General features: G+C 44.1%; 1 long non-coding RNA gene across 4 annotated transcripts in view; it reads right to left on the bottom strand.

Moving 5' to 3' along the window:
* Positions 1–378: 378 nt before the first annotated feature.
* The window catches only part of LOC114588923 (uncharacterized), a 41584-nt gene continuing 31134 nt past the window's right edge, over positions 379–10828 (bottom strand). For 3 of the 4 annotated variants that reach the window (XR_013391372.1, XR_003704547.2, XR_013391370.1), the window contains 3 exons: positions 8205–8299; positions 4072–4454; positions 379–786 (listed from right to left, as the gene is read on the bottom strand). This is a non-coding gene — a long non-coding RNA (uncharacterized LOC114588923). The remainder of the gene's footprint in view (positions 787–4071; positions 4455–8204; positions 8300–10828) is intronic. The other variant, XR_013391371.1, reaches the window with a different exon arrangement.

The following is a 10828-nucleotide window of genomic DNA, read 5'->3' as shown; positions in this document are numbered from 1 at the left end:
CTACAGCACCTTCCCTACAAGGAAAGAGGATGAAGGAATCAGCATGTATATTAGCCCTGAGGTGTCCATACAGCTAGAGTGTCCCTATTAGCTAGTTACCAGGTTTCTGCTCCCTGGTCCCAATTCCACATCTTCCTATGAGACATTATCTTTTTTTCTTCCACAGCTCCATGCCCGGGTGCATGAGTTAAATCCTGGAACCTGTGGTTGTGCGTGACTGCAAATATGGCTCAAATTTGTAAAACCATCCCATTTGGAAAGAAAATCAACTGGATCACATCCCTAGAGATGTAACAAAATGGTGTATCAATGCCACTGTCAGTCATTTAATTGTATTGAAAACCCATCAAAACCAATTAAAACCATCAAAGACAGAAATGTGTTCAATTTTATTTTAATCTATTTATTTTTAATTGGCAAATTTATATGCCATCTTTCATGACACTGCAAGACAGTTAACACAATCACAATTGCAAAAATGGATGATATGTAAAATGCAAAGAAGAAGAGAAAAAACAAGTTGCCATTATAGCTTGAATAATCTTAAAGGAATTCTCTGTTCTTTGTGGTTTCTCTGCAGTCAGTCACACAAAAGTGGGTGTGGCCAGAGGCAAAAGTGGCCAGAGCATCTTTGTATTGAAGGGCCATAGCTCTTGCCTTCCATGCAGAAGGACCTGGGTGTCACCCCAGCTTCTTCTGGGGAGGAAAAAACTCAAACACGTGGCAGAGTTCCCAAAAATAGACCAGAGGCAATTGTACTTCATCCAGCAGAGTTTTTACTTCCTACTGAAGGCAAATGAACATAATGGTTACTAATCCAGTACATTCAGGATTGGCACAGTCCATAAAAAATCCAGTTGCAGTACTTACAATAAAACTTACAAAAACTTATAACAAGGCTAAAACTTAACGACACTACAGCATACAGAAAACAGAACACTGGAGGAAAACAAAAGAGCGGGAGAGAGAGAGAAAGAAAGCGAGTCTTACTATTATAATCAGCACAATCTTGACAAAGATAACAGAACCAGTTTAAGGCAACTGTAGCTCAGCTCCCCAGCAGAAATAACCCAAACAAAAACCTTATTCCTGTTTCCTTCACATAGAAAGAAAACTTTCTTTCACAAAGAGAAGAAACCTTCTAGAACCCTCTTGAAACTAATCAGAATAGGAAAGACCTCTACGCATCAGATCAATACTTTCTGTACTAAGAAATGCAAACTGACAGTGCAGTCACTGGGTATCTCCTGGTAGGGCTGGGAATGCCCCCTACCTTAAATTCTAGAGATCCACCGTGAATCCATGAAGAAAGTTCCAAGCTTCATGGACCTAGTGGTCTGATTCAGCATAAGTCGCTTCCTAGGCTACATTCCAGCCATGCAAAAGTCAGAAAACATTATCTCTATCCAAGATACCTAAAATGATCAAAAGGCTAGAGCACCTTCCCTAAAAGTTGATCTCCTATTGAGACAGACAGACTGCCATTGCAGGGATGTTCCACTTCCCCTCATCTTGTTATCACCTTTACCATTGTGTTTTGAGTCTGGATCTTCAGACCACCAAAAAACGCTGAATTAAGCTGCAATCCAGCCAAGCAGAGGTTTAAGGTTCACACACACACACACACACACACACACACAGAGAGAGAGAGAGAGAGAGAGAGAGAGAGAGAGAGAGAGAGACTACTTCTTCATCCAGGCAATTAAGAGGCAATATCACCATTTGATAATACATTCCAGCCATGCAAAAGCACTTGAAAAGAGTGGGAATTAGGACCATTAACAAGTCTGGTTGAGGATGTGGCACTGCCTGGGGAGAGTTTCAATGGAGCCCTGCACCTGAAGTTCCACATCAATGGCACTATCTCCATTTATGCGAGCTGTTTTTTCTAATATAATGCCATTCTCATATACGTTCGATGCACACCATCTGCTTATATATGCATGGAGAACTGCTGTTCCACCATCTATTGTTCTCTAATGGTGATCGTGGGGGAGAGTCCCACACCTTGGTGCATGTTACCTAGCAACCAGCACCACATTGTACAAGACATTTTGGTCAATACTGGGTGGAGCATCTATTTTCACTGGCAGCTGGGCAGTCAGTAGCTCCTGTCTTTTTTAGTGGCAAAGGAGCCTAATGAAGTCTCTGGGGAACAATGCTGTAAAATGTCCACTCACTGGGCCTTACATGTTACTGTTGCTATACTGGCTGTTTTATATATTGATTTTGGCAGCTCTGGCGTCTGAAGAAGAATCAGGAAGCATATTGCTGAGCAATCTCAAAGAGTGAAACACTGGGAATGAACAAAAAGAAGCATGTGAAACAATTCTTATTTTGTGCATTTTGCTGTATAACAGAGCTTCTGTTAATGGGGGAAGCCCTCATCTACTCAATAACTAAGCTGAAGAAGGAGCCTCTGTGATCATTAATGAGATAAAAATAAAAACAGAGAGCTGAGTGTTGTGATTTTTTGATATATTTTTTTTTAAGAGACAAGAAGAGAAAGAGAACTAATTTGGTTGCTCTGAAAGGTTGTTTGTTCTACTGATGCTCCAGCTCCCAGATTCCCATACAGTCAATGCTGGGGAAAGAACATCATGGCCGCCTGTTTTTCATTCCTTACCTCTAAATATTCAATTATATCTATTATATTCCTTAGGTTATCTTTCATGTGTCTTCCTGGAAGAAACCCTTATTGATCTTGATGAATTATTTCTAGCAAGGTGCCTTTCATTCTGTTAGCTAGTATATTTGCAAATAATTTATAATCCTTATTTTTTAATAATGAAATTGGTCTGTAATTTTAACCTCCTCCAAGTCTGTTCCTTGCTTTGGAATTAAATGCCTCTTTCCAAGTTTTTGGTATTTGTCCTGCATTTATAATTTGATTAATAATATCTAATTATCTAATTGAATTAGATAATTTTGCAATTCTTTAAATAATATTTCATTGTTAATCCTTCTGGTCCCGGTGATTTACCTATTTTTGCTTGTTTAATGGCATCTGAGATCTCTGTAATATTAATAGGTGCATTTAATATTGTTAATTTTTCATTTGGAATTTTTGGCACTTTGTCTTAAATATCTTTCAATTTTTGCTTTCTTTTCTAGTCCTGCTCGGTATAAATCTGTAAAATATTTTATAAATTGTTTCCTAATTTCTTTCGTATTATCTGTTACTTCCTCTTCCATTTTAATCTTATTAATCAGATTGTTTTCCTTTTATTTATTTGCAAATAAACAAATCAATCAAAATACTTCCAGCCTGCCCACCAGAAATGACGCATAGGTCAGTCAAGGTGGAAGGTTCCAAAAACTTACATCACATAGGGTGACCCCCGCAGGGACCACTGTCTGGGGGACCACCATTGGCCCTGGCCCTGCCTGGGCACACGGACATGACCACTGCACCCTGAATCCCTTTAACAGGATGCCCCAGCGTTTGGAGGGGCAGGCGGAAGGTAAAACCACCCCTCCATCCAAGATAAAGGATTGCTCCGATGCCCAACCACCAACTGAGGAAAATGCTTACTGCCAAACCACTTACATCTGCATCCAAGCCTGATACTTGCTACAATGTCCGCTAACCTAATATCGTTTCCTGTGGAGGAAAGGTGTATGCCATCAGGCCAAAACAAGAGTATCTTCCAATAATTTAATATTGAGGTGCTGAATCACCCAGCCACCCCACTCCAATATGTGACACCTAATTGCACAGTTAGGGACGCGGGTGGCGCTGTGGGTTAAACCACAGAGCCTAGGACTTGCTGATCAGAAGGTCGGCGGTTTGAATCCCCGTGACGGGGTGAGCGCCTGTTGCTCGGTCCCTGCTTCTGCCCACCTAGCAGTTTGAAAGCACGTCAGAGTGCGAGTAGATAAATAGGTACCGCTCCGGCGGGAAGGTAAACGGCGTTTCCGTGCGCTGCTCTGGTTTGCCAGAAGTGGCTTAGTCATCCTGGCCACATGACCCAGAAGCTGTACACCAGCTCCCTTGGCCAATAAAGCGAGATGAGCGCCGCAACCCCAGAGTCGGCCACGACTGGACCTAATGGTCAGGGGTCCCTTTACCTTTAATTGTACAGTTGATTCCCACTGGGTCAGGGTTGCGCCACTGATGCCACTCAAGCATATTGGACCAGCCAAGGCATATGGTGGAGTACAAGTTGTGCAGCATCTGCAAGTCTTTGATTATAGCCCACGTTAAGTCAATTCCCTTGCGTTGGCCTAAATCGTTTCCCCCCAAATGGATGATGAAGGTGTACGGGAGCCCTTGTGACTCGATTCTCGCCATGATCAAGCGCATAAACTCTTGCTATTTCATGCCGTGGCAGCCCAGCCATTGAATCCCATTGGGAGGCTGAGTGCAGCTCCCAAGCCAGTGGTGATGGAGTGCATCTGTGCCCAATGCACAATACTGTGCCCACATATCCAAATGTTCTTGCTAGACGACCCTGGAATGAAATTAGGATAGAGTAGTGTGTAAGTTATTGTTTCTGACCACGTATATACCTCTTGTAGGCCTCCAACTGCCATCTGCCCATGGTCTTTATGTCCTCAGCAGAGGCACCCAAGCTCCAGGCAATAGTGGCTGCCCCAATTCTGAATGATTGCGTGGCAAACTGTTGCGCTTGCAGGCCGCACTCGGCAACTGCCTTACGCAAGACCCTAGACTAGAGAATTGATGCCTTGCTGTTAAAATGGAACACTCAGGACAAGACGGTTAAATCAGCTATGATTAAATGGGCACAGGATCTTGGACATAACATTATGTTTGCTGACTGGGAACAGTTGTGGACCACAGGTATGAAATTTACGGCATGTAATGCCTTAAGAGAGAATATTATGAAAATGATTTACAGGTGGTACATGACACCAGTCAAGCTTGCAAAAATCTATCATTTGCCCGATAATAAATGTTGGAAATGTAAAGAAAATGTACATTCTTTCACCTTTGGTGGACGTGCCCAAAGATTAAGGCTTTCTGGGAGATGATCTATAATGAAATGAAAAAGGTATTTAAATATACCTTCCTGAAGAAACCAGAGGCCTTTCTCCTGGGCATAGTCGGCCAAGTGGTGCCAAAGAAGGATAGAACTTTCTTTATGTATGCAACAACAGCAGCAAGAATACTGATTGCAAAGTATTGGAAGACACAAGATTTACCCACACTGGAAGAGTGGCAGATGAAGGTGATGGACTATATGGAATTGGCAGAAATGACTGGCAGAATCAGAGACCAGGGAGAAGAGTTGGTGGAAGAAGATTGGAAGAAATTTAAAGACTATTTGCAGAAATACTGTAAAATTAATGAATGTTAAAATGATGTTGGATTGAAAATAAGTGGTATTGGTAATAAGATTAACAAGAACATGCAAATACGGATCGATAATGGATGAAAATACATGGTTACAATAGGTTAAGATATAGAGTAAAGATAAATGAAAGAGGGTAAGGATTTGCCGAAATGATTTTCTAAACGGGAATACAAAAAGGGGAGGTGTGAGGAGGTCAAGGAAATAAGGAAACGAGCCTAAAGATATGGAAAAAAGGATTTATTTTTAAATTTTTTCTTTTTAGCTATTAGTTTTTTCTTTGCATTTTGTATCTTTTTTCTTCCTCTTTCCTATGTGTGTTTTTGTAGTTTGTTAATTTTTGTTTTAATTTTCTCTATTCTGTAAACCTATGTTTTTTGTAAAACCTCAATAAATATTTCTTTAAAAAAAAAGAGAGTTGATGCCTGACCGGGGGGGGGGGGATCCATCTTCATGAATGAAAAGGGGGCCTTGAACATCGGGGGCACAGCTGCAGAAATCACCTATCGTCCTTAACAGGGCTTGGGCCAGCACTCCCAAATGTAGGGAGGCAGATGGAAGCACCCTTGGCTAGCTGGTCTGTTTTGGGTGCCTGGATGTTAATGGACAAGGAGGATGGGGTAAGAGCAGAGGTTGGCAAACTATGGCTCGGGGGCCGGATGCAGCCCCCCAGGCTCATAAATCCAGCCTGCAGACGCTGCCACCCGCTTGGTCAGTCCCTGTGCGCTGTAGATGCCTCGCTGTGCAGGGACTGACTTCCGCATCACTGGCACAGCATCTGGGTGGGCAGTGACATTGCCGCAGCTTCGGATTGGCTGCAGGAAGTTCCTGCAGCCAATCCAAAGCCTTGTCGCCTGCGAACTGAGGTAAAACCGGTGCAGCCATGGATGGAGAGGCTGGTTGGCGGGCGGTGGGTCTGGGCATTGTGACGGGCGTGTCGCAGGGCTTCAGCCAGAGCTTGGTGCGCCTGGCTCCTGGCTCGGCACTGCTGCTGGTGGCGTGCTCGGTGGCCGCGCTGGAGCAGCTGGAGGGCGAGCTGCACACTGCCTGCCCAATGCTCCACGTGCGTGGCCTGCCCGCTGACCTGGCCTCGGACGACAGGCAGCAGCGCGTGGTGCACGCCATCTGGGAGCTCCGTGGTTATGGGCCAATGGAGCTGCTGCTGCTCGTCAACAACGCCGGTGAACGGGCTCTGCCAAGACACGCTCCTGAGCACGTGCAGAGTGCATTCCTCCTCCAAGTCCGGAGCCATCTGTGGGACCGGTTTGCAGGGTATTTATATTTTTCAAAATATAGTCCGGCCCCCCACAAGGTCTGAGGGACTGTGGACCAGCCCCCTAATAAAAAAGTTTCCTGACCCCTGGGTAACAGCAATATCACATAGCTCCAGACTACTCTGTCTCGCCTGGCCCGGTCTGTTTTGCTCATAGACACATTCCCCCACTCTTAGTGCTCCAAAGAATGCCAAAGAATATGCTGCCCTGAAGAGCCTATGCTAAGGTTACCAGATTTTTTTCAATGAATCCAGGGACACTTTATAGATGGATTTTGTCAGGGGACTGATTTGTAAATCCAGGGACTGTCCCTGGGAAACGGGGATGTCTGGTAACCTTAGCCTATACTCAAAGCGGGACCAGCAAATAGCCGGCAGCTTTTTCCAAATCTGCTTTAGAATGTCAAAAGTTATAGGTTGTGCTTGTCAGGAGGTTAAGTCTATGCCATCCTTCCAAAGCCTTTTTAACCAAGAAACCTGAGCATGGATTGATGGAAAATAAACATTTTGAAAAGAAGGCTGTTCCTGCAGCTTGGACAGTTAGAGTCTTGGCTCCATTTCCTAGAAAGGTGAGTGGACTTGTTCCATCATCCATGTGACAGCCCTTCAAATATTTGAAGCCGGCTATCATATCACCTCTCAGAACATTGTATTGTGGAATAGAGTCTTTGGGAAGGAGGCAAGAGGTCTTAAGGACCCTCTCAGAACCCTCCTTCCTCCTTCCCAAAGCCCAGCACCTCACTTTGGGAAGGCAGTGTGAGAGCTGGGAGCAGGGCATCAAATGTTGCAGAGGGCCACAAAAAAAGGCCTCAAGGGCTGCATGTGGCCCTTGTCCTGCACATTGGACCACACTGCCCTACATGCAAGGGTGCTCAGCATTCCCATTACATTTGTATCAGGAGCTGCAGACCTTGGTATTTCTGCCTGTTCCAATGCAATGAAGGGGCTTTGTTTTGCTAGGAATGTATCATGCGGCTAAATTTAGTGCTGGTCATGCCACAAAGAAGAGGCAAAAAGAAGCCCACAGGGCGTTGTTGTTTTTTTAATTGCCTTGCAATTATGCTGGAAATCACATGAGAAGCAGATGTGGCTGGAGATACGTGAAGGTTGCTCAGAATTAGTACTGAGGGAATATGCAACCCTATCCGGATTCTGTGGCTGATTTATGAGGATTCCAGAAAAACTGGTACCTGCTTTTCAAAGGTACTGAATGCTAACAGATGCCATTGGAAGCCACCAGTCTCTGCATTATTCTATTTCCCTTTTATGAAATGCAAAGAACATGCCCACTTTTACAGAAGCACCATCAAACCTTTCTCATTTGTCTTCAGAAATAGCACATCTTGGCTCTGTCTAAATCTCACTACTGAGCCAGATAGAAAGACAGGAAGCTGTGTTATACTGAACAAGACTACTGGCCCCTCTAGTTCAATCCTGCCTAAGCCATGGGTAGAGAATGTGGGGACCTCCACATGATGTTGGACTGCAGCTCTCATCATCCCTGATCATTGGGCATGCTGGCTATCCCTGGCTAAACTCTCTACACCCTCCAGCAGTTCTCCAGGGTTTCAGGGAGAAGCCTGTTTCTGTCCTACCTGAAGACCTAGGCATCTTACCTCTTTGCCATGACTGGAACACAGGGCTTTTTTCCCCCAGAGAGTGCTCACTGGAGCTCAGCTCCGATACCTCTCAGGTGAGTGCCATTGCCATTCTAAGGGAACAAGGGAGAAGTTTCTGGTGAGCTCCAGCACCTCTTTTTCTAGAAAAACAGCACTGCTAGAACACATATGTAACCAGTGTATGTGAGGGTGGTTGAAGTCACCCATTGCAACCACAGCAGTGACTGCAGTAATTTCCTTACAAGAGACCCTTTTCTAAAGTTATTGAACTCTAAAGTTATTACAGTGGTACCTCAGGTTAAGAACTGAATTCGTTCTGGAAGTCCATTCTTAACCGGAAACTGTTCTTAACCTGAGGTACCACTTTAGCTAAGTGGCTGCCGCCGCGCCACTGCCACATGATTTTTGTTCTCATCCTGAAGCAAAGTTCTTAACCCGAAGTACTATTTCCGGGTTAGCGGAATCTGTAACCTGAAGCATCTGTAACCCGAGGTACCACTGTACAAGAATGCTTCTTCTTTTGGGTGCTTTCTTGATTTCATTATACATCTCAAGAGCTGCCTGAGCATTTTGATCAAGGAGATGATAGCAACGTCACCAGTCCTAAATTGCTCTTGAGGTGTAGTATAACAATATAGGAAAAAATAAAACATTTACATATATGAAGATAGTTAAAGCCATTTAATATTTAAAACTCCTTCTCTGCCATCTGCTGCCACTGACTCACCCCCTGTCCCACGGACTCCTCTGCCTCCCCAATTATAAGAAAAAGGGGACCAAAAGGAGGCCGTAGGGAGGGGGGTGGGAGTCAGCAGCAGCAGTGGGGAGGGGAATAAGGTGGCAGTGGAGGAGGATTCATCATTGGGAGGGCAGAGGAGTCAGGGGTGATGGCGCAGGAAGTGGCGGAGGTCCTCATAGGCCCTGATCTGCTGCCTCTCCTTTCTTTCTCCAGCCGCCAAACTGATGCAATTGCTTTAGCTTGCCTTATGGGCAGGCTGGCCCTGGATGCAGGATGAGGAAGAGAATGGAAAGACCTGCCTTTCCAACTATTCAAGATCCAGAAAATAGCACAAGGCTTGCTAGGTCAGGCCACCTCACCCAGCATTCTGTCCTCACAGCAACCAACTAGATGATTGTTTGAACCCCCACTTTATATTTTGTTTACTCACTGCATTTATATACCACCTTTTTCTCAAAGGAGCTCAGTAGTCTGCCCCCCCCCCACTCCACATTTAATTCCCACAACAAGCCTGTGAGGTAGGTGAGGCTGAGGGGCAGTAACTGGCCCAATGTCACCTATTGGCTTCGTGACTGAGTGGGGATTTGCAACCCTGGTCACCCAGGTCCTGGTCCTAGTGGTATCTTACCACGGCATCACACTGTCTCTCATTTGTGCCACCTTGGATACAAGTCAGAGGGTGGCCTAAACAGAAATGTCAGGTAGATAACGGTAACATGAGATCCAGAGGTGTAGTAAAGGTTGAGAATGCAGTGAGGGTGAATGATGCTCTCATCACAAAGGTGATAGTAGAATCCACACCTGTTGATTCAGTTTATGAGATGTGAGTCATTTCTTCCACCACCACCTACAAAGGGCCTACAAGGTGTTTTTTGAACATCTGGCAGCTAAGAGGCAGACTTAATATAAAAAACACACCAGGGGAGAAGCCTTCAAACTCTCTTAAACATGAAAAGGTTTACTCTGAGTCTCTGTAAGGGTTAGAACTACTAGATTTTAAAGGGGTATGGCTCTGAGTTCTGGCATTGAGTCACTAATTGGAAAGCTTTGAGCAGTAAGATACCCCATCTCTAGAACTGCAAACAAAAAACAAAAAGAAACCCTGATAATTAAAGGTCGGTATCTCTTAGCCTAAACTACCTCACAGGGTTGTTGTGAGGATGATCCAGCTCTTTGGAAGTAGGAGGGAAAGTAATAAATACCTGTTAGGTATTTTGGAAAGTTCTCTGCCTGTTATGCATTTAGACATATATTGAGATGTCATAACCAACTTTTTCAAGATGGCTCCTGAGACTTTTATTATTTTCAGAAGACAGTTGGATGCCATTTTGAATCAAAATGGTGGACTGAACCTTTCAAAAGTATACTGATTTTAACCACTGATTTCACAACTTCATTGATTTTTCTTTTTCATAGAATTCCTGAGCAATACTGGGTATGAGGCTGCTAGTACTTAACGAAATCTGGTAGAACAGGATAAAATACTTTCAGAGCCTTTAAAGGAAAAGTATCATACATAGAATAAACAGATATAGAAGTATAGATCTAAGTCCTCCAGATACAATACTCTGGCACACACTAGTTTTAATGCCAGGTTTTTTATGGGGTTTGGATATAAAGGCATATTCAGAATTAAATCATATGCTGTTAGCCAGAAATGACTCAACTGCGGGACAGGGAAGATTACTGTAAGCTTCATTCAGAGTTAACTCAACCCATGACTCCTGGACAATTGGATAGTCAAAGGGCAGTCTGTGTCTGAAATGCTTCTGGCTTAGTTTTCCATCAAGTCTGGGTTGATATATGGGTCATACTGGAGGTCACAGGAAACCCAGTTGGTCTGAAACTAGTCCAAACCTGAAGATTCTGGTTGTTCTTTGCT

Source organism: Podarcis muralis, chromosome Z (genome assembly GCF_964188315.1).
Source record: "Podarcis muralis chromosome Z, rPodMur119.hap1.1, whole genome shotgun sequence".
Classification (NCBI taxonomy): domain Eukaryota; kingdom Metazoa; phylum Chordata; class Lepidosauria; order Squamata; family Lacertidae; genus Podarcis; species Podarcis muralis.
Note: the sequence above shows the minus strand (reverse complement) of the source record. Positions and strands in the feature narration are given on the sequence as shown.